Source organism: Zootoca vivipara, chromosome 7 (assembly GCF_965207765.1).
Source record: "Zootoca vivipara chromosome 7, rZooViv2.hap1.1, whole genome shotgun sequence".
NCBI lineage: Eukaryota > Metazoa > Chordata > Lepidosauria > Squamata > Lacertidae > Zootoca > Zootoca vivipara.
This window is the reverse complement of record NC_142590.1, coordinates 36,712,437-36,735,837: the sequence shown is the minus strand read 5'-3', so window position 1 is coordinate 36,735,837 and position 23,401 is coordinate 36,712,437. Positions and strand designations below refer to the sequence as shown.

General features: G+C 44.0%; 1 long non-coding RNA gene across 1 annotated transcript in view; it reads right to left on the bottom strand.

Annotated features, from left to right (window-relative positions):
• Positions 1-6,283: 6,283 nt before the first annotated feature.
• LOC148685041 (uncharacterized) overlaps positions 6,284-23,401 on the bottom strand; it is a 41,974-nt gene continuing 24,856 nt past the window's right edge. Inside the window, exons 2-3 of the long non-coding RNA XR_015951035.1 lie at positions 7,817-7,924; positions 6,284-6,651 (exon numbers count right to left, since the gene is read on the bottom strand). This is a non-coding gene — a long non-coding RNA (uncharacterized LOC148685041). The remainder of the gene's footprint in view (positions 6,652-7,816; positions 7,925-23,401) is intronic.

The following is a 23,401-nucleotide window of genomic DNA, read 5'->3' as shown; positions in this document are numbered from 1 at the left end:
GGACTTAATTTGCAAACAGGTCATTGAACTAGCATAAATGGATCATCTGCAACATGGTTGGTTGGTTTTTTCAACTTATCTGATTTCTCCTCAGGCAGGGTATGTCAAGATAAAATTGGAGAGGGGTGAGGATGGGTGAGAGATAGATTGACATCTTGATGCCAACAACATTGTGTAGATGCTACAAAAAAACCCTGCATATATGAGAAACACAATAAACGCCTTCCCAGCACTTCTGAAGAGTTCCACCAGCGTGTCTTTCATACCTCAATTCCCACCGATACAGCTGGTCTTCCTCTGAACCTGAGTAGAGACTGTGCCCCAAACCTATGCTTCAATTTAAAAAATAATAATCAAAACCAACTGTTTCTTTTTCACTTTCGGTTTTAAGTATCTCTTATGGGTTAGATAGCTCCTCTTCAGTAGATAGGGTTGTGTTTATGTTACAAAGATAACTGGACTTGACATGATGGTCTGAGCAGATGCCAAATTATATATAAACATACTTGGGCCATATACTGTAAAACAATCTATACCTCACTGCTCACCCTGTTCTTTTATAAGGATGCCTCTGTAATTGGTTTCAAACATAAAAGAAAAGAAAACACGGAGAAGAAACAGCCGAGTCCACACAATAGGATTGTGCTTTTGTTTTCATAAGCTGATGTCCTGATCCAGCAATCAGATTCTGATGGTACTAAATTCCTTACATTTAGTCTAGGGTTCAGTCTGCAGATTTAGCAATGAAATTTAGTACCTATGGAATGCAGAGCTGTCAACTCCAGTTACAGTACAGCCATCCGATTTCACCTGTGTCTTGCCCAATTTGATCATTACAGTTTCACCTTTTGGCTTTAATTCTAAAAAAGGATTGCTCACCCCATTTGTAAAAGTGATTCCTGGAGACTAAAAAGGTATAACGAGTCTGAATTCCAAAAACAATTGGCCGATTTGCTCTTGGATTCATACTCTTGCAGTGCCCTGCTTTAGCCCTGTCAACAATTTGTGCTGTATCCCTTGGGTCTTTTTTGAGGACCCGTTGCTCTATGGGGCTATGTGTGAAGGCATGCTTAGCTTTACTGAGGTGGAAATAGCAGAGATGCAACAGACTTATTTTATAGAACCAGTGTGGCTCCTGATGATGCTGTGCTGTCAATGGCCACCTCTCATTTAGTGCCTATTATAGAAGGGTGTCTCAAAGCGGTACAATTCCAAAACCTGTGATTTGTTGTTTTAGTAGATTGCCCTTGGGCACAGTCAGCCAAGCCCTCCTACCCCATAATCCTCATTAAATACGAGCGGCAACCCCTTGGTGGCTTGCATCCCCTGTGAATAATTGTGGCACAACATGGACTTAACTTCATTGTGCCTTCTTCATTGGAGTTTTGTCCCCATTATAGTACAAAGCTTCTGTCTCAGTGGGGCTGCCAATCAAAAGGTAAGCTTTCACTTGGATCAGGTTCGTTTGCAACAATCATGAACTTGTTGACCTGCATCCCTATTAACAATTGATTTAATGATGCATAATTTAGCCTTCATTCAGCAGACAGGGGACATTATTACCAGACAGGCATTTGGCAGATGGGTTGACTGATAACATCCTTAAAAATGTCTCGTGTTCCACTTGGGCAGTACATAGGAGGAAAGCTCGAAGGAAATGGAAAAGGCTAGCCTTGAGAACAGAGGATCAAGTGCAGACAAGTTAACATTTTCACATACTTTACAGCCTTCTATTAACAATTAAAAAGTTCCCCCTTTCCATTGTTACAGAGGAATAGGAAAGAGGCCAACAAAACCAGCTTGAATAAAGTATACTTGCATTAAATATTAGGGAAATTCTGAACAACTGAGAAATGGTCACAGTTTCCTACTGCACAAGTGAAAACCGTACTGAATTCTGTATCTTCCCATTCAGTTTCTGGATTCTGAGTGGTGGACTGCATAGGTCTAGTCTGTAATACTCACCACTGCTCTAAATTTTTAATTACTGTATATTCCTGCGTATAAGACTACTTTTTAACCCAGGAAAATCTTCTCAAAAGTCGGGGGTCGTCTTATACGCCAGGTTGTATTTCTTATACGGCAAGTATATCCCAAACTCTATATTTTAACTGGAAAAGTTGGGGATCGTCTTATACGCCCAGCCGTCTTATACACCGGAATATATGGTAATGCAAAACTGAAGAAGGCTTGGTGTACAGAGGTTGAAATAATGCAGGAATAGCCTCCAGAATATGTGGTGCTGGTTTGCGCATATTTCTTAAGTGGATTATGCTAAAGCAGAGCATATTTTGAAAGGTTGCTGGAATTTTTTTTTAAATCCAGAGATGGCAGGATACCATTGCTTGAACCAAATTCTGGGGGTTTTATTTTTCCGTGTATTCTAATAGCAAGGCTAATTCCCAAAAGAAAAATTCACCCATGGGAAGTGTCTAATTTCCAGACTCCATGCTACAGGAAGAATTGCGTGTGCTGCTAAACCACATCTGAACTGCCCACACCTACATACCTACGCCTCCTTGGCAATGTTTATTATATAAAAAGTGATGTGGCATAATTGTGTTAGCCTTTCCACACCCTCCCCTCCTCCTGCTCTCTCTCTCTCTCTCTCTCTCTCTCTCTCTCTCTCTCTCTCTCTCTCTCTCTCACACACACACACACACGACTACTAATGTAGTGGAGAAGGGGCAAGAAAATATAAGCATGGTGACATCCTATCACACATTCTTTTCAGCTGTGTGTTAACAGGGAGGTGCTTATGGAATCATAAGCATGTCAACAGTGTCTATAATACTCTGCTTTGATCTGAGCAGAAACCGCATAGATGTGGACAGGGACTTTGGGGGATCCCTCTCTCCCGAGGATTTATATTATTCATGGATAATCCCTTTTAAAAAAACAGCAAATAATTACTGCATTTTGGTTTGGTTTTGGTTTTGCAACTCTATGCTATTTAGCAACAACTGATTTCTATCTCCATGCCTAGTAAATGGTGTGTCCTGCGTTTCAAGGCTTAGAAGAATGCAGATGTGTGATAGCCATCTCACAGAAAACCATGCCTCTGACGTAAAGCCCCCAGCACAGGCGCTTTGTCTAAGGTTCCACAGCAAGACAAATTAAAGTGAAGTGGCTATAATTGAAGCCATGCACACAAAAGCATATATAATACTTCATAATTGGAAAATGGCTATTTAGCCAATAGCCCAGGACAAAGAAAAGGATGCCATGAGCTATGCACCCAGTGTAGAATAAAATATAGTGGCTAATATATATCGGCTTATTAATAAATTCAGGATAATAACGCTGTTTGTAACTGCTCTCAACATTCCTTTTCACAAGGATGGACAGCATTCATCAAGCTGCATGGCTTGGGTGGAAGAATCTCCATGGCTCCATCCCACTGTTAAGATAGTTTTGATGGGGCTCTTTGACTGTGGGCAGAGTTTGTCTTTTGCATTTAGAGGACCGGCAGTCTGAGGCACTACTGCCTTCTGTGCATTAGTTTGGTCAGAGGGATGGAGTATGTGCATGTTTAAGACTTTGCTCATTCACTAGTCCTCCTCTAGGCTAGCTCAAGTCTGTGGTATTTCTGGCAGAGCCTCGAGATGTTCAGAGATCATGATCAGGGCTTTCAACACAAAGCTAGAATCCAAAACATGGGTGTTAACACACTGCAAAAGTCTGTGCAAGAGGTATGGCGGGGGGGGGGAGAGGAACACCAAAGAGACTTCAATGCTGCACTACAGATTCTATATTCCTTCTTCCCATCAAGGCAAAAAAGACGCAGTAGAATAAAGTCAGCTTTGACTGGAAGGAACTGAGTGAGATCCAAGGACAAACACAGGGTTTCCCTAGCAGCTAGAGATGTCAATTCATAACCAAAGCTGGCGGTGTGGACTTTCCCATTGCTTTGCCAAGTAAAAAAAAAACATGACTTTGACTCACCTACCAGATGAGGCCAGTAAGCACCTTTAATGGCACCGAGGTGCACAAACCAATCAGCACATGCCAGGCCATTTAACACCCCTGAGGCCAAGCCAGTTCAGTCTCAGCAACTTATTTATTTCCTCTCAGCCTGACGTTAACCATGTTGCCTGTCTCCGGCTCTTCCCATCTGCCTCCTCTGGAACCGACCCTCAGCCTGACTTTGATCATGCCTTCAGCCTCTGGCTGTTCCATCCTTGCTGCTTTCCCTAGGTTTACCAGATGTCCCCGGTTCCCAGGGACAGTCCCCAGATTCACCAATCTGTCCCTGGACAAAATCCATCCCCGGAATGTCCCCGGATTTTAATTAATGTCCCCGGATTTTACCCAGGGCACGGGAAAGCCAAGCTGAGGAGGCGCAGGACAGGCCTTCCCTCACATACCGTGCTGCCACCCTCGCCCTCCAAGCAGCTGCCCCACCCACTTGTCGCTCTCCTTGGGCATGCCTGAGCGCCGCCAGCAGCAGCCAGAGGTGCAGCACACTCAGTGGCAGCCACAGCGACAGCAGCAAGAAGGTGCCTGGCACCTCCACCACAGCACCATCAGGCGGCCTCGCTGCTCCCCTGCACAGCGCCCGACATCTCCAGCTGTGTGGCATGCAAGGGGGGGGAGAGGGAGGGAGGGAGGGAGGTGGAGGTGAGCCGTGCCCCCTGCGGCAGGAGCAAGTCAGCGGGGCCAGCGGTGTGACCAGCAGGAGGAGGGAAGAGACATCCAATGGACGGCGCTTGGCTAGGCAAGGAAGAGAGAGGGATTCGGGGTGTGTGTGTGTGACCAGATGCTTCAGAGAGGCGAGCTTGGGTTGCTTTGCCCGCCAAGGAAGCAGAGAGAGGGGGGAGATGGAGCCAGATGCCGCCGAGGGTGGGGAGCCCAGCAAGTGTTGGCTTGACAACAGTGCATGTGAAAAGGATATAGGGTATTAGTAGACCAGAAGGTTAATATGCTTCAACAGGTTAATGCAGCAGCAAAAAATGATAATGCAATTCTAGGCTGCATCAACAGAAGTACAGTGTCCAGATCAAGGGAAGTAATAGTACCCTATTATCCCTTGGTCAGGCCACACCTTGAGTACTGTATCCAGATCCAGGCACCACAGTTTAAGGAGGATATGGACAGGCTGGAATGTGTGCCGAGAAGGTCAGCTGATATGATATCTGGTCTGAAAACCAAGCATTATGAGCCAAGGCAAATCAGGGGGTTGGCCAGGTTGGTCCCACCAAGAGCACCCAATGGGGCAGAAAAATCATGCCTTGGCTCTGGCTTGGTGTGGCTAGAAGCCCACACACTCCCTGGACCTGGGTGACCAGGTGAGATGTGCAGGCTCCTCTGGCAGGGGGGCACCAATACAGCTCCTTGCCAAGGGTGCAAGGGAGGCTAGGTATGCATCTGTGAGGAATGGTTTCCAGAGCTCTCTGGGAAGTGGGGGTGACTGTTAAATCCCTCTAGGAATTGTAGCTCTGTGAAGGGAATGGGGGTCTCTGAGCAACTCTCACTAGCCTTGCCAAACTACACTTGCCAGGATCTTTGGGGGAAGCCATGATTGTTTAAAGTTGTATGAAATTACTTTCAATGTAGCTTCAGATGGCCCAAAGGGTTGTAATTTCCTTTGGTTGGCAAGGAATCACTGTGCTGGTATTTTCCACAACTGCAATTACTGTGGATGGGGCACACTGCAATTCTTATGCAAATCTGTGATATGCCTCATTCTATCTAGTTGCAATTGCATGGGAAGTGGGTGGTGTTTGAAAGGTCTTATGTTTCCTGGTTGTTGTTGTTTTACTCTGTTCAGCCTAAGCTTTTGTAGCTGGAGTCAGTCAGGGTCCCACCCTACCAGGACAGGTGGGAAATGGCAGGGAGCAGGTCTTCCAGGACTCACAACCAAGATGGTCTCAAGCCTACCTCTAAAGGGCCGTCTTAAGCATATCTGGCGCCCTGGCCCCGTGGTGCGAATATCGCTCCGGCGCGCTCCCCCCGCCCCGTTTCCCACTGCGGCTGTCTGGTCGGCGCAGCGTGGCTGCCACGGGCACAGCCGTGCGGTGCCCCCCTGGCAGCCCTGCGCCCTGGCGCATTGTGCCACCCACCCTTGCCTTAGAGCCAGCCCTGTGCCTCTATGCTGCTTATAAGCCAAAAGGCGAGGAGAAAACAGTTCCTGGATGGTCACAAATTTCTACTAGCGCAATGAATTATGGTGAAAGGTGACACACAGAAGTCAGGCAATGGTTTCTGACGCCATAAATGTGATTTCTCCATGCCACTAAGATTGCCATATCTACAGTTGGATACTACAATACAAACCAGTACAAACAATGCATGATTTATTTATTTTTTTAAAGTGGGGAAGATGAAGGGATATATAGATACTGCTGAGCTGACAAAAACAGCTGATCTCACAGCTCAAATCCACTTTTACTGGGTATTACTTACCAATAAAAATATAATCCAATTCACTCTCCTTCATACCGAGGGAAGAATCCAGCATGGATGTGATGCCAATAGAATCCTTTCTGCACCTGGCTTCTGAAGTGTAAGCAACAATCTCTCCATGTCAGCCCTGCAGCTCCAAGCGCAGGAAGGCTTGCCAAAAGATTTCAGGCGCAGATTCATTTATCACACCCACAAGGTCCAAGACTTTCTCTCAGGATCATCAAAAGCCAGCTTCTTGGTGAAAGTCTGTTCAAAACGCATGAAAACCATTAGAAAGCCTGAAGATTAAAGACGCTCTAAAGTGCCCTCCCTCCCTCCCTCCCTCCCTCCCTCCCTCCCTCCCTCGTTTCTCATACTTCAGTAGATTTTCCAGTGTGGGCTCTGGGTGTGCTTTCCAGTAAAGGAGTCCTTGGCTTGAAATGGGACGTCTCTTTTGAGTTACAACCAGTTGCTTTAATAGTGGGAGATGCATGCCCACTGTTGGCCAACCTTTTGACATGGGCTCTTCTTTCCTAAAGTTGACTTGTACCTAAAAAAAGAAGCTGCCTTCTACCGTTAGCCCATCTGGCTCAGTACTGTCTACACTGACTGGCAGCAGCTCCCCAGGAAATCACACAGACCCCTTTTCCCTGAAGATGTCAGGGACTGAACCTGAGACCCTCTGCAAGCATGTGCTCTACCACTGAGCTGTAGCCCTACACTGATCATGTTGAGAATGGCAAATGGAATGTGAAGCCTAACTACACTCTTTTCTCAACTTTTTATTTCAAAGTTGTCTCTTAGGATCGTGTGTGTGTGTGTGTGTGTGTGTGTGTGTGTGTGTGTTGCTCTGTTTGCAGCCCATCAGCAATACTCATGTAGTGGTGCTGTTTCTGAGATCTGGTGCCTCAATATGCTCAGGGATGGCTGAATGGGCTGCACATTTGTTGCAGCTCAGAAAATAGCCATTGTGATTACATGAATCAGGGTGGAGATGTAGATGGTCATCATATGGAAGTGGATCTACAGGAGTGCTTCTGGACTGGGATTCTGGGTTTTCTCCCACTAGTGAGAGCATCCTCCTAGTGGAGTTCTACTCACCTGATACTCCAGCCACCAGAACAGGGGAAGGCAATTGTTGCTGATTCTCCTCACCCCCACACAACTCATTGTGCCCCCTGAAAATCTGTCTTGAGGGGTTAGGGGGACCTTCCAGAGCATCATGAGATGTGACTCTGAAGACTGCAAGGGGAAGTGCATCTGGCTGTTAACCAGAAGGTTGGTGGTCCAAGCCCACCCAGGGATGGCTGTGGGCAGGACTCTGCATTGCAAAGGGCCCTCAGGGTCCTTTCCAACTCTACAATTCTATGATTGCCCACTAATCTACCTGAGTGCTGATGGAAATACATGATCCTAGCTACTAATTTGTTACCTTTTTGACATGGGATCCTGCCAGCCTGCCTAGGATATGTCTGGATGCTGCTTACTCCACCTGACGCATTTTTAGCTCGCAATGATTCAGGTTTGTCAGTGAATCTAACTGTAAGAAAAAATATTTGTGATAAGATTAATGACCTGATAATGTTGAGGCATTTGCTTCATTCATAGCAAAACCAGCTGATGTGCAGAAATTGAAAGGGCTCATTTAGTCCTTTATATTTCAGTCGAACATTTTAGTGGCCTGATGATGATAGCCAAGAGTGTTGTTGATGAGAAATGGATTATCTCCTAATCCATTGGGAATAAGGAGGTTTATTGAATTGGAGAGGAGTGGAAAGCGTTGATTTTTTTTTTTTTAAAGTAAATGTTACTTTCCAAGCACCGCTACACAGAGGAGAGCAAAAGAGGCTTTCCTCTCTCTATTGACATGGCTCCATTTGTTTGTCTCCAGGGGAGGCGGAATGTTATCCTCTATCACTCTGGCTATGGTTGAGGGCAAAGTCTGCCTTTCATCTTGCCTGTTGTCCTCCTTAGAGCAAAACTTTCGAGCATCGTCTTGTGGAGTGGTTGGCCTTGCTTTAATGTTTTCTAGAGAATTTTATATTACTTAAATCAAACAATGGTTATTCAAGAGTGTTCCTGAAGGTTTCATTCCAAAACACACTGGGCCTGAGAAACCCTTGCCAGTGTACAGTATCTCCAGAGCCGTGTAACGTCTTAAGCAAGAGTGTCTTGTGGTTAAAGCTTACCAATAAGACTAGAGGTTAGGGTTGCTTTCTAGTCTGGCTTCAGATTTCCTGTATGACTGGGCAAGGCTACCCGCTTCCACCTGCCTTTTCATTTCTGAATCTGTATGATAAGGTTGACAACATATCCCTTAGCATGAGGAAATATGCAAACGTCTGTATTTCAATATTTCACAAGTATTCATGCACTAGATGATTATTACATAATAGAAGTAGGCAGATCAACGTCATAGGTTACGCTGCACTGTTCCTAAGTATCCAAAGTATGTCATGCAATCATGTCATTAATTAGGATCAGCCAGATAAAGTACTATCTCCATTTTGCAGGTCGGGTGAGGGGGAGGGTTTTTAACCTTAGAGAACCGTGACCTGCCTAAAGGTCAATTGGCTAGGAAAGGCAGTGAGTTGCTCATTAACTGAACGTGGGGTTCAGCTTGTACTCTTGCAACCCTATCCTGTGTTCATGCTTCAATGGGGCTCACTTTCTAGTAAGTGTGCTTGGGGTTTCAACCCTAATCATTGCACTTCTGTTTCCAAGGCTTTTACTACAAGAAGGACCCAGTTCTTCCTGCATACCAAATGCCTCAATGTGCATCTTGAATAATATAATATAATAAATATCAGGACCTCCTTCTTTACAGAAGGGGTAGCTAACATGGTGCCTCCAGGAGTTTGTTGGACTACAACTCCCATCAGTCCCAACCACCGTGGCTAATGATCAGAGATGTCGGAGTTGTAGTTCAGCAATAATTGAAGGGCACCATGTTGGCTAACCCTGAAGCACATAACTGTCATCAGCTAGCAATAGGAAGCACAGTTTTTAGCATGTCTTTATTTGTCACCTAGTGGATAATGGATAATGGGTGGATAATGGGTTGGACTAAGACTGAAATCTCATTGATAATAATAATAATAATAATAATAATAATTTATTTATACCCCACCCATCTGGCTGGGTTTCCTCAGCCACTCTGGGTGGCTTCCGACAGAGATATTAAAATACAATAATTTATTAAACATTAAAAGCTTCCCTAAACAGGGCTGCCTTCAGATGTCTTCTAAAGGTCTGGTAATTGTTGTTCTCTTTGACATCTGATGGGAGGGCATTCCACAGGGCGGGTGCCACTACCGAGAAGGCCCTCTGCCTAGTTCCCTGTAACTTGGCTTCTCGCAGCGAGGGAACCGCCAGAAGTCCCTCGGCACTGGACCTCAGTGTCCTTGGAGCAAGTCCCACTGAATTCAATAGGCCATGTGAGCAAAATCTATTTGTGTCAGAAGGAAAACAAATTGATATTGATTCATATATATGCATTAATGTTACATTTTTATATGTAACTATGTATTTTTGTAATATTTTGTTTTTGTCTGTTGTTGCCTCAGTTTTTTGTATACCGCTTAGAGATATTTTTTTAATATATTAAGTGGTATAGAAAATAAATAATCAAATAATGTTTACAGTCTCAGGATCAAAATTCAACCTAGATTAGGTCAATAATCCCTCTAAGATTTGTACTGTTTGCCAAGTGTTCAACAACCAAGTGTGAAGATACCAATTATGTATCTTCTTTGTATGTTTGCCATTCTATCCTATTCCCTCTGTTGTCCACCAATTTACTGCCATATGAACATGTAACTACTGCTTACAATAAAACCAGCACTGGCTGAGCTCCATTTTGGGAAATACGATGACTGACTGAAACCTTGAGAAATTATTATATAAATGGCATACAGTCAAATTGGTACTTTGACATAAAGAAATTTGGTCCCTCCCCAGACAATGATTTTATTAACATGATCCAGAGGCACACCATGTGCATTTTAATTGTGAAATCACTTGGGAGGGCACAATTTAGCTACAAACCCTGCTTGGTAATATGATGCCAGGGGGGTATTGAGACTTTGGAGCAGGCAGCTATCCATTAATATGGTTTGCTTTCCACCTGCCCATTATAGCAATTAACCTTGTGTTATGCAGGTGAGGGAACACAGCTGAACATTCACACTTCTGCTTAAAAGGTTGGCTGGCATTTGATAAGATTTGGAAATTACTTGAGACAAACATGATGGAAATTCAATTTTTCTCAGCCTAGAATCTGACCCTAGATATTAATGTCTTACAAACACTATTGTAAATATGTTCACCCCAAAATGCAATTGAAAGCTGAATGCAGGATTTTATGTTTAGATAATACCAGTCCATTCATCAGAAGAAACTATGTCACTTCTAAGAAATAATGAATATTAAAATAGACCAAGGGTGATACAGGTGATAAACTTGGTTTTGATACATGTTGGCCTATCTGTTCAATTTGCCCAGTTCAAATATATATTGCAGCATATATGGATATACTGAAGGATTTTGCTTTCTTCAGATAAGAAAGCACTGGAGACTTGTGTTGTCCTTATAATACAGGCATCCCCAAACTGCGGCCCTCCAGATGTTTTGGCCTACAACTCCCATGATCCCTAGCTAACAGGACCAGTGGTTGGGGAAGATGGGAAGTGTAGTCCAAAACATCTGGAGGGCCGAAGTTTGGGGTGTGCCTGTCAGAACTACTGACTCTGCATGAACCTTGGTTTTTAAAGGAGTTTTTAAAAAATCATTTACAAATCACAAAACATTAATAGCTTGATACAAAGACTTTTGTTGCATGTTTCACTGCATTGTACATTGGGGGGGGGAAGTATTGTAGTCTCTTATAGTATTTCCTACTTATCCTTGTTCCAAAATGTCTGCCCATAGCTTGCTATGAGTGCCTGGTGACTACAATTGCCTGTTGTTTTTATTTCTGTATATTATAAAGCATTGCAGTTGTCATCAGTGCTAGTTTGTCCATTTGCCAGTCTTACCTGATTGGCTAGTTTTCATGCAAGAGCTATATTCCATACAATACTACTGATTCCACTGTCTGTCAGAGTATTCCAGTTTGGTCTATGACTTATTGCACTACCTGCCCCCATAAAAAAATAATGATATACAATTTCTGTATGGGGAAGTGTTTTGTACCACTCCAGTTTTAGCTCGCTTTAGCCGAGCTTTCAGTTCTCTGCTTGCCACTCCCTGAATTCCGATTGCAAAACTAGCTCCACTCTTCTCTCTGCCCTCCTTGTAGCTGGCGGGTGTCACTTTCCAAAAGCCAAAGAGTGATTTGAGGCAATCTGGACGGGAACACTGGGGAACACTAAGGTTCTTTTTTTCAAACACCTGCCCACTCAGTTGCCCAAAGCAATCAAGCAATCAAGACAACCGACTTCACAGCAATGTTTTTAGCTTTATTTACAGATCTGTGCATCTGTCACACAGGGTTATTAATTATGAGTTTCACATAATAACCACTTAATAGACATCTGGCAACCTTCTTGATCAGCACTGCAATGTCTTCAGACTACCAAAGTGATCGTCTGAGCAGAACGACAGTGGTGATTAGGAATCTGGTGGCCTCGTACCAAAGCCTTGAGGCTTATTGGCTCATCAGCTAGCTGGCAGAAGGCAGCAAACATCAGGTCTGAGCTAGTGCAACAAAAACAAACTAATAGGGTGGGACCCTCAAGAATAGGTCCTGTGTTGCTGAGATATATACAGTATCAAGGCCCTCCCAATAGTCTAATGGTGCCAGTCTGTGCTGAAAAATGGCCTCACCCAAGGTTTACCTTGCATGAAGAGCTAGAGTGAAACTCCAGTGTTGTGGGTGAAGCCAAGGGTAGTATTCAGAGTTGCCAAGTTGGCTTGCTTTTTTCTGAGTTTTTGGCTGGTCGCCATATGCTTTTAATCCCCCCTTCACTCTTTCTATGCTATGTTTCTTTAATTTGTTGATTTTTGTTTTCCACATGCATGCCTCCATGCACTGGACATACAAGTGTGATATACGCGCATCTAGAAGTGAGACTCGCATGCTTGAGTTGTGTTCTTTCATTTCTTGCCTTGTGCACACGGCACAGCTAGAGTATGAGTTGTCTAAGAACGATTCGTTCTACGGTCTGCTATCATGTATAGACACATTCTCCACCCCATTGTTCAGCCCGGACACTGAGATCCAGCGCTGAGGGCCTTCTGGCGGTTCCCTCACTGCGAGAAGCAAAGCTACAGGGAACCAGGCAGAGGGCCTTCTCGGTAGTGGCGCCTGCCCTGTGGAACGCCCTTCCATCGGAGGTCAAGGAGATAAACAACTAACTGACATTTAGAAAACACCTAAAGGCAGCCCTGTTTAGGGAAGTTTTTAATCTGTGATATTTTGGTATTTGCTGGAAGCCGCCCAGAGTGGCGGGGGAAACCCAGCCAGATGGGCGGGCTATAAATAATAATAATAACATTGCTTGGTTTCACAGAACTTTCAACCATGTGGGATAGCTATGGACTTCAGGGCTGTGGTGGCAGGGGGAGGAGAGGAAGGGGAAACCCCATTCGTGGGAATGGAAATCCATTGTGCAAGCATGGAAACACAATTTGATACCAACCAGTTATAGAAGAAGGAGACCTGACCCAACCACTTAAAAAACAGGTTCAGAAACTACATACCCATGTTTGTTGCCATGTTCTCAGCATTTCATAATGATAAGGCCCAATGTGGACAGAAGAGACATAAGAGAAGTTGCAGCAGCTGAAGGGAAGATGACTGTGGTAAGGGGTATATGGGCACAAGAGGTTCCTAAAGAAGGCTCCTGAAATGGAAGTGAAATGGCCAAGGAGAAGGCATTAAGCAATGGCACGCGTTTGCAATGCCAGTGTAGTTTACATTTGCCAAAGTGCGTGCCAGTCTGTGGGTGTTGCATAAGTGAATTTTGCCACTACCGCCCCAACAGAAAATAGCATGATTGAGAAGGAGTGGGAGGGAGAGCAGAGAGATTGTCATGCTACTTGATGTCTCCAAATGATATATTATTTGTCCTTAATTTCTAGAAATAAAAAGAAAATGCTGCAGGGTACAGACAGTCTAAAAGCATTTGATAATAAATCTATGCAAGTTCACTGGTGTTTAATACAAATTCTGCTTCAAGTGCTTTTTTAAAATGCATTATCACCTTTAAGTAAATACTGTGGAAGGCTGCCAAATTCTTGGTTGTCGTTTGCTGTAAATTGATGCATTTATATCATTAACGCAATAAAATGTTTAAGCTTTCATTGGATTTTGCTAACTGATTTTGCAGTTTGAATGATAATAATTTTTATGCATTTATCAATTATCTTTTAAGTGGTTGCTATAATATTTCTGTTTAGGCAGGCAAAGTACATTCCCCATAACAGTTTTCATCTAAATTACATTTGGCTTGAGGCACACTAGTGATTACCAAAAGAGATATTTTCAGTGCAATCCAATACATGTCAACTCAGCATCAAGTCCCACTGAATTCAATGGGGCTTGGTCCAGAGTAAATGGGTACAGTATAGGATTGCTGCTGTAGTCACTTAGATTCCCATGTGGTTTTCTGACATTTTGGCTATAATCAAGAGCAACAGAAAATGTACATATAGAGGAGAGAGAGGAGGAAAAAAACACTGATAACTCAGAGAAAGAGTTGTGCTTTGTAATACCATCCCCAGTCCTTCTTTGTATGTCAGTATATGCCATTATATGCAATTTGAAAACACGTCAAAGTGCAAGTACTGTAGATAAATAGGTACCGCTCCGGCGGGAAGGTAAACGGCGTTTCCGTGTGCTGCTCTGGTTTCGCCAGAAGCGGCTTAGTCATGCTGGCCACATGACCTGGAAGCTGTAAAGCGAGATGAGCACGCAACCCCAGAGTCGTCCGTGACTCGACCTAATGGTCAGGGGTCCCTTTACCTTTATATGCCATTATGAAGGGAAGTCCAAATTTGTGATGGACGAATGCAGAAAATAATGTCTCATAATGTTTTCCTTGTGGTCCCAATCATTTCAGGGACCCGTTTTCAGATGACATATTTTCATCTATTCTCTCTTTGCTCATTTGACTTTAGAAGCAAAGGAAAGCAAAGGCATATATAAGAGTGCACCTCTCTTAATAACAATACTGCTATTTCAACTTGGGCTGCTTTCCTACCACTCAAAATAAGCCCAAGTTAGCAACACATTTCAGTGCCAAATTTTGATTAAGTCCATCAGTCCTGCCACTGGCTGAGATCTAACTTATGCCATGGAAAACTGGTTTTTGGAATAGATCTATGCTCAAATTTGCTTGCTTAAAATTCATTTTACATTTTCCAACTTAGACCAAAAGTGTGTCATTAAGAACCCCGTTGTGCTGAATTCTATAACATGTATCTAGAATGGCAAAAATTTCCCAATCTTGGAAGCCGTACACCAAATGAAGATGAATCCAGTTAAGACACAAAAGTTGATGCCTAGTAGGTCTTGAGACTTGGGAACACAGGCTAAAGTCAATGACTGGTTTGCATTCTCTCTGAAGATCCTCGTTTGCACTGAGCCTCCTCCTGGATCACACTGACCTGGCTGAATCACTGGTGGTCATAATTGTCATAGGTACTGTGGAGAAATCACTTTTTTAAATAAATTTACTTGGGCAGTACATTTTATATGTACAGAGTACAAGAGTTTACTATGTATGGTGGGTAACATGAAGGGTTACGTTTGAAATACTACGTAGCCATAAAAAAGACTGTACAAAAAGGAAGGTACAGTGGTACCTCGGTTTAAGTACACAATTGGTTCAGGAAGTCCATACTTAACCTGAAGTGAACTTTCCCATTGGAAGTAATGGAACGTGGATTAATCCGTTCCAGACGGGTCCGTGGAGTACTTAAACTGAAAGTACTCAAACCAAAGAGTACTTAAACTGAGGTATGACTGTATTCTGCTGTAGCTGAAGACACTTGCAGCATAAAGTGTTTGGTTAATCAGCTCTGTTAACTAAGTGCCAATCATTAACGCTTGGTGCACGTTGACTTCAAAATAATAAATGGGCAATCGTTAATTTTTCACTACACAATCTATGGAAATGTTTCTTTCTGCATTGCGAAAGTGTACTAGTTGAAGAACAGGCCAACTTTTCAACCTGAAGGCTACATCTGATATGCAGATTGTATGGCAAAGGGCCCAACCTCTGCACTGCGGAAAAAACATATACCAACTGGCCGGGGTGGTTTCCAGCCTGGATTGACTTCCAGAGCAGACCAAGGGACAGTCACCTGGCTGTGATTGATTCTGTATTGGCAGCATCTACTTCTGTTGCAGAGATAGCAATGATACAGTTGGCCACGATGCAAAAACTAGGTGTCTCAGAAGACTGTGCAGTTTCCTGGGCTACCTTTAAAAGGTGATGGGAATAAAGCTGAAGAGGAAACAACTTGGGTGCTTCATTCACAGAAAATATGGCCAGGAGCAAACTAGGTGAAGGAGGAGCCAGGTGATGTAAAGCTCCCACAAACTGGATGTAGCTTGGTGGGCTGTCATTTTCCCACCGTAGGAGTATTAAGAAAATCAAGATCTTGACTTTGCAGGTGTAGGTTTGCTGGGTGTAGAGATGATGCTGTGAAGAGAAACTATAAGACTGCTGATGTCAAATAGAAGAACTCCAAAGTGAGATGAAGCATGAGTCAAGAGAAAACAAAAAGTCATGATTGTTGAAAGAACAGTTTGTAATAATTACATCTATACTTGATTGATAGTGAATAAATATGCCGCGGGCAACGAGTCTGTATCTTGGAAATGGATGGAACAGATGGTCAATGCCATCAGGAGGTGGAAAGCCAGAACTGGGATGACAACTGGGACTTTATCAAAACTAGCAAAAGCAGGCACAGGAAGTAAGGAATATCAGAAAGCAATATGATGCCATTGTGGGTTTTTTTGTGTGCTATACGTGTTTGTTAGTGGACTCCCTCCCCCCCACCCCCTCCAAATGTCAGGCATACTATCTGCAATATTTGCAAAGAAAAATTCACACCCAGTGTGCTGGAATTCTGTCGGGTTATGAGAGTAGTGACCAAGGTAAAAATGGAAGTAAATGGACATCACCTTAAAATATTTTTATTTTACAGTTCTGTATAATTTAACTTCTAATTTTGAGGTGAAAGCAGAAGCGACCGTCTGCTGTGCACATCCTCAAAAGCAATGGATGGGGGGGGAAAACCCACCGCAACTTTTAAGAATTCCTCCATCTCACTGTCTGCTACAAATTGTGGTGGTCTATTGGATGAAAGAAACTGGATCCAGGCTGCTTAGAAGCTATTTTTTATTTTATGCTTAAGAAGTGGGTGTTGGTTTCATTTTCAGGATTATTTAACCACGCCCCAGTCTGAAGAAGGAATTTTCTCTCTGGCCAAACTGGATATATTTGTCCCCACCTTTTTTCTCCCTTATTATTGCCACACCCTTTGCCTGAGAGTTACCTGAATTCCTTTTGCCCCACAGTATCTCTTTACTTTACCTTAATATCTGGGATGGCAGGTGCTCCTTGCTTGCCCCTGTAAAATGTTGGAAGGCAGAGATGCACCTTGCATGCTTCTCAAGCTGCAGGAGAACACTAAGGTCTGGGGCTGAGATTCAATAATATTTTATGCTTGTCAGTGAAACCATAACAGACTCGTGTGTATCACTCCCTAACACACATCTCTTGTGGAAATGTCTAAGGCTGCAGTCCTGTAAGCACTTACTTGGGAGTAAGTCTTGTGGAGCTAGTTGGGTTTTCATATTTGAAAGCATGCATAGAATCTGGCTATTGTGTGTGTAAAAAAATAAAATCCTCTCTTTTGTTTACATTGCTAAACTTTCCCCCAAATTATGGATCAAATAATTTTATCTTGAAATGCCTATTGGCATTTCTCTTCCTCCCTCTCAATCAGAAAAGGTCAAGCAGATGCCAAATCAGTGCCAAATTTGACTCAAATTTTAGTTTGGTTTTTGGCAGAATTTAGGCCACAACTTTATTGATTACAGCAACTGAGTGGTTGCATAGGCTTTGGTTCGACTAGCTCCCTGCACCCTCGCAGGCAGCGCTGACCCAGGGCACCAGCATAGGTCAGCCAAGGGTGAACACCTGGATAGGCGGAAAGCTGGGAACAGACTATGTCCGCCACCCAGATGTCCCCCTGGACTCAGGCACAGGCACAACCCCCTCTCAGGGGTTGACCAAACCATTTGAGTCCCTGGATTCCTTTAACGGAATACCCTTCACATAGGGATGGTGAGACCGTTTTCCCATCCCTATCACCTGAACCAGTGCCTATCTGCAACCTTACAAGTTGTGATGATTTGCTATGCGGCAGGCGAAACCCAAATGGCACCAGCCAATCAGCCAAGTGGGGAAAATTCCTGCCGTGGCCCTGTCCCAACGATAGACGACACACGACGGCATAGCAAGGTCAAGCGTGCAAGCCCTAAAAGTAGGGAGAGGTGGGCGGGTGTTCTGAATGCATGAGCCAAAAGAGGAAGCTCTGAGTCACGTGCATGGGTATACATAGGTCCCTCAATCCGTTTGCACTGCGTCCCATTGGCCAGATTGAGCCCCAACATCGAGGGACCTGCCAATTGGGTGTTGTGGCTGACTAATCTTACCCACCCACAAGACAGGAGGTGTCTCACTGCAACACGTGCCCTTTTTGAGGGAGGACACGATTAAGACCAGAGGACCTTCTCTAGTGCCATTTCCAGAAGTGAATAAGGTAGTGTTACTGGATAGTGTTACTGTTCAGTAGCGATGCCCTGGGAGGAAGCTCTCCCAAAGAATACTTGTCTGGCACTGACACTACTATAATTTCAGTGCCAGGTAAAAGCATTATTTCCTTCTGAGCTTTTCATTTCATTTCTTTCTTTCTTTTCTTCCTGCTGTTAGTTTTGTTGTTTTTAAATTGCCCTCTTCTGGCTCTAGTCTTCTTGATTCCTGTTTACATTGTCATTTGATCGATGCATTGCTGTTTTTGCTGCTGCTCTATTTGTGTCTTACTGTTATCTCCTATCTGATGTCCATCCAATCTGTTCTGAACAGTTTCGTGTTTTGTGAGCCACCTAGTAAATCTCTGGCTAAAAGGTGGACTAAATGAACATTGAAATCAAGGGTGGAGAACCTCTTTAGCCCAAGGTCTGAATTCACTGTTGGCCAACCCTCTAGGGACCGCATGTCAGCGTTGGACACACACACACACACACACACACACACACACACACACACACACACACACAGCAACACAGCAACACACACAGAGATACTTGACAACTCCTCCCTCCCCAATGCTGTACCTTTCTTTTTGTCTCCTCCCTTTTGATAGCTTCTCACTGCCCTATTCCCCCACCCTCTTCACAAAGTCTTCTGTTCCCCCTTGGGTGCTGCCATTGTGAATAGGTCAGAGGGCTCCAGAGGAAGGAAGGAGTGCTCCAATCAGCTCCAAAGTTTCTCAGCATGGTCCAGGAAACGATAGGGCAGATCAGAGTGCTCCTTCCCATTTTGAGTGCTCTGACCTGCATGCAGGGACACAGTGTGCACAAGGGGGGAACAGATGCCAATTTCCCCACTGCCACTGATTTCAACACCACTGTTAATTAATTGTGACTGGAGGTTGGCAGGCCACCAAGAACAGTTTGGCGGGCACCATGGGCCCTTGGTTCATCATCCTTGCTTTAAATAAATAAATAGTCTCATTGTAACTTTTTTTTAGAGAATCATCTTTGTCTCCCACAATAATAATAATAATAATAATAATTAGACTGATAGCTGTTACATAGATCATCTGTAATTTTAAATTGCTTTCATTTACTGGTATGAGTTGCTAGTCATAATAGAAACCGCTTCTATTTAATTTTGATTGCTACTTTGTTTTGTGTGAACCACCTGAGAAATGGCAACTGAGGGTCCTGAAGGGCAATTTGAATTCAGATCTCAGTTCAGAAGTGACCACGCCAGTTCTGCTTTACCTACCAGCCACTCTTTGCTTTGTTGCCTATTACATTTTGTATATTAACAGGTTAAATTGGTTTACCTCCTTGGGCTATGTTGGTATACAAATGCTAGGACTAGAGGACCTTTTCAGTACATCCCTGATTTTTATGCATTTCTGCAACACTGTGCTTTCATGAGATTGAAGCCGTGTTGCGTTGAGATTCTGCTTAGGAAAAATCTGGGACCTGGGGAAACCGGGCAGAGTCTAATCCCATTAGTTACACAAAACCTATATTTATTGCCTTGTAGTTTTCTGCTTGAATCAAACACCATCCAAGATCTTATTATGATCCTGGCTGGAAAGACGGCTTGATCCAGAAATATTATGCATACATGTGCATTCCCCAGACACGTGCAGCCCAAATTGGCATCCCACATGCCACAGTTCCAGCTCAGATCGTTGGCTCCGGTTCATGTTGTGGTCACACTGAATAGAGTACAGTGTGTTCTGAAAAGCAGATTTTGCTGCTGAAGCTTTGGGTGTAGGCATGTTTTTTATTTCATGAAAAGTGTTGCCGTTGTTGTGCCAGCCCAGGAAAACGGGGGGGGGGCACAGAGTGGGCAACATGGTGCCGTTTGTTGGGCTCCTGTGTCATTGAAGAGGTTTGTAAGTTTCCTTGGGCAGAAGTGTGTGTTTTCTTCCTCTCAACTTTGAAAGTAGATTCTCAGATCTGGAGGTGAGGCTGTGTCCTGGGCAGCCTTTGGTTTCGTGTACATGTGTGTGCTTGCTAGAGTACATTATGATGTTTATACGGTGGTTTTTATGACATTTTTTTCATTTTTCTTGATTTGTTAGCTGCCTTGGATTCCTGCTAGAAGTGAGTCTTGGTATACATTTCTAAACCCACTAGGACTACTAGGACAAAAATGGGGGTGGGGGGCGGGCGGGAAGGGAGGGAGGCAAGGAGCCAGTGACAAACAGAGTCAACTAATTCTTTTTCCTGTTGCTGTTGCTGCCCTTCTCCCTTCTGAGATCTACAAGGTCAGCACTAAGACTAAAGGAGAAAGCAGGCTGTGTGGGACACTCCCTGGACTGGCTAGTGGGCTTGGAGGACTCAAGGCTAAGCATGGTGGGGTAGCACCCCACTAGCCTTGGCAGGCCTACCTCCCCGACATCTTACTTCTTCCCTTGCCCATCTCTGGGGCCTGTTATTTTCTTCCTTGGTGATGATGCAAATTCTGGGGTGAGGGAGTGGACCTATACCCCATTCTCCATGCATTTAACATAGGTGACTCATGCAGAAGCCCCCCACCCCCATAACCCTGTTTTGTCAGCTATCCCCCACCTCATTTCTTTTGAGGGGAAAGAATTGCATAAATCAGACTTTAGTAGGCACCTAAAGTGGCAAGCCTTAGTGACTGCCTTACATGCAGGTTGGATGGTTGCCTGGAAAGTGCATGAATTGGGACCTAACTCTTTCTCTGCCACCATCATCATAACCACCACCTGCATTAATTTAAAAAGAAATCTTAAAGCTACTTAACAGCAAGGCAAAAAATAATTAATTGAAGACAACAGAATATAAAATTCTGAAAATGCTCACCCAACAGTGCAATAAGAAGAGCAAGTCCTACCCCCCCCCCACTAAAAGATGAGCAGCACCGTCCACCTGCGGAAACAAAAATGTCTTCATCTGACACCTAAAAACTGGCACATTTCCCTGGGGAGAGCATTCCCTTTCCATTCCACTGCTTCTTATTTGCCTTTCCACTTAAATTTAAGATGAAAACAGAGAAAAACACGGCGAATGTTATTAAAACAGCAGCATCATAAAATCATATCATGATTTCTACACTAAGTCTAATCAATATTTTGAAATGTTTGGGAAAATAAAAAAGGTCTGTGGCTGACACGACATACAATTCGCAGGACTGGTACAAGACATTTTATTGCTTTAGGTGAAGTGAAGATGGCATCCCCTCTCTGTCTCCGTTCCCTATAGAGAGCTCAGCTGCCTTGGCAATTCCTTCAATATTGGCTTTGGGCTAGCATCCTCCTCTGTACCTGAGGAAAGCCAGATAGTTTCGGTGGTGCAAGACACACACCTCTGACAGAGGAGAATGGTTGGGAGCTGAAGAAGGGGGTAACCAGAGAAGGGCCTTAGCCAGCTTTAGCATCCTACATTCATATGGGGCAGGTGGTCCTTTAGACCAGGCACCCCCAAACTTCGGCCCTCCAGATGTTTTGGACTACAATTCCCATCTTCCCCGACTACTGGTCCTGTTAGCTAGGGATCATGGGTGTTGTAGGCCAAAACATCTGGAGGGCTGCAGTTTGGGGATGCCTGCTTTAGACACACGTGGTTCTGCTTGCAATTGCACAGGATGAAATGTGGAAATGTTGCCAATGGAGTCTTCCTCTTGCAAGTTGGTCAGCGCAGGAAAAATCCATGCTGTCCCTGGCCACCAACCAGCAAGTTCTTGAGGGAGTCTCCTTGTGTGTTGTCTAGGAAGAGAAGGAACTTTGGCTTTGAGACATCCTGTATTGCACTTGAATGATTTTGGTATTGCATACATTGTGCAAAAGCTATATTTAAAGAAACAGACACTTGATGGAATATAAATGCCTCATTTTTATATTTGGTCTTTGGGAAGATCTATATAATTGCAGGCAGAGTTGTGCTCTCTAGGAAGAGAAGGTCAGCCTTGGTGGGAGCATGTCTAACCCCCTCTATCCTAGAGCACAAAACCTAAATCACTATTGGAAATCAAAGTTTCTTAAAATCCCATCTTTGTTCTTCAATAGCTAGAGGAGCCCTGTGCTGTCCAAAGGAAACAGTCTAGCCTACCTGAGTGCCATTCATGCTACCCTGTACCAGGAGAAGGAGTCAAGTCAGGTAGAAATCATGAGTAGAGCATACAGTGGCCACCCTCCTATCAAAGGTGGCTGAATTTCTCACTTAGCAATCTTTCTAAGACCCAGTGCTTTTGTTTTCTGGGGGTACTCAAGGGTATGCAGTATTGGCACCTTTTTTCCTAGTAGAAAAGCACTGGTTAAAAATGTGGCACTTACTGTAATAAGCACCCTCTTTCTAGAAGAAAAGCACTGCTAATACCTTCTGTTCTCTAAATGCTAAACATCTAGATGTTTGGCTTCTGCAAGACTATGTACCTATTATTATTATTGTTATTGTTATTAATTGAACTTATATACCACCCTATACCCGAAGGTCTCAGGGCAGTTCACAGAATAGAATCAAAATATAAAACCACAAAATACATAACCAAAATAAAAACAGCAACCCAATAACCCCTCCCCCCAAACCCCCCACACTTTAAAAGGGCATAGGATGTTGATCAAATCAACCAAAGACCTGGTTAAAAAGGAACATTTTTGCCTGGTGCCTAAAGGTCTATAATGAAGGTGCCAGGCAAATTTCCCTGGGGGAGAGCATTCCACAGACGGGGAGCCACTGCAGAGAAGGCCTGTTCTCGTGTTGCTAGCCTCTGGACCTCTTGAGCAGGAGACACAGAAAGAAAGGCCTCAGAAGATTATCTCAGGGTCTGGATAGGTTCATATGGAAAGAGCTTGAGGTATTGTGGTCCTGAGCCGTTTAAGGCTTTATAGGTCAAAACCAGCACTTTGAATTGGGCCCGGAAACTAACTGGTAGCCTGTGCAGTTGGACCAGGATCAGTGTTACATGCTCAAACTTTCTTGCTCTGATGAGCAATCTGGCTGCTGAATTCTGCACTAGCTGAATTTTCCAAACTGTCTTCAGAGGCAGCCCTACATAAAATGCATAGCAGTAATCTAACCTTAAGGTTACCAGAGCACAGACAATAGTAGTTAGGCTATTCCTGTCCATAGAGGGGCGTAGCTGGGCCACCAGCTGAAGCTGATGGAAGACCACTGAGGCCACCTGAGCCTTAAGGAACAGCAAAGGATCCAGGAGTACCCCCAAGCCACGAACCTGCTCCTTTAGAGGAAGTGTAACCCCATCAAGAGCAGGTGATCTCCCAC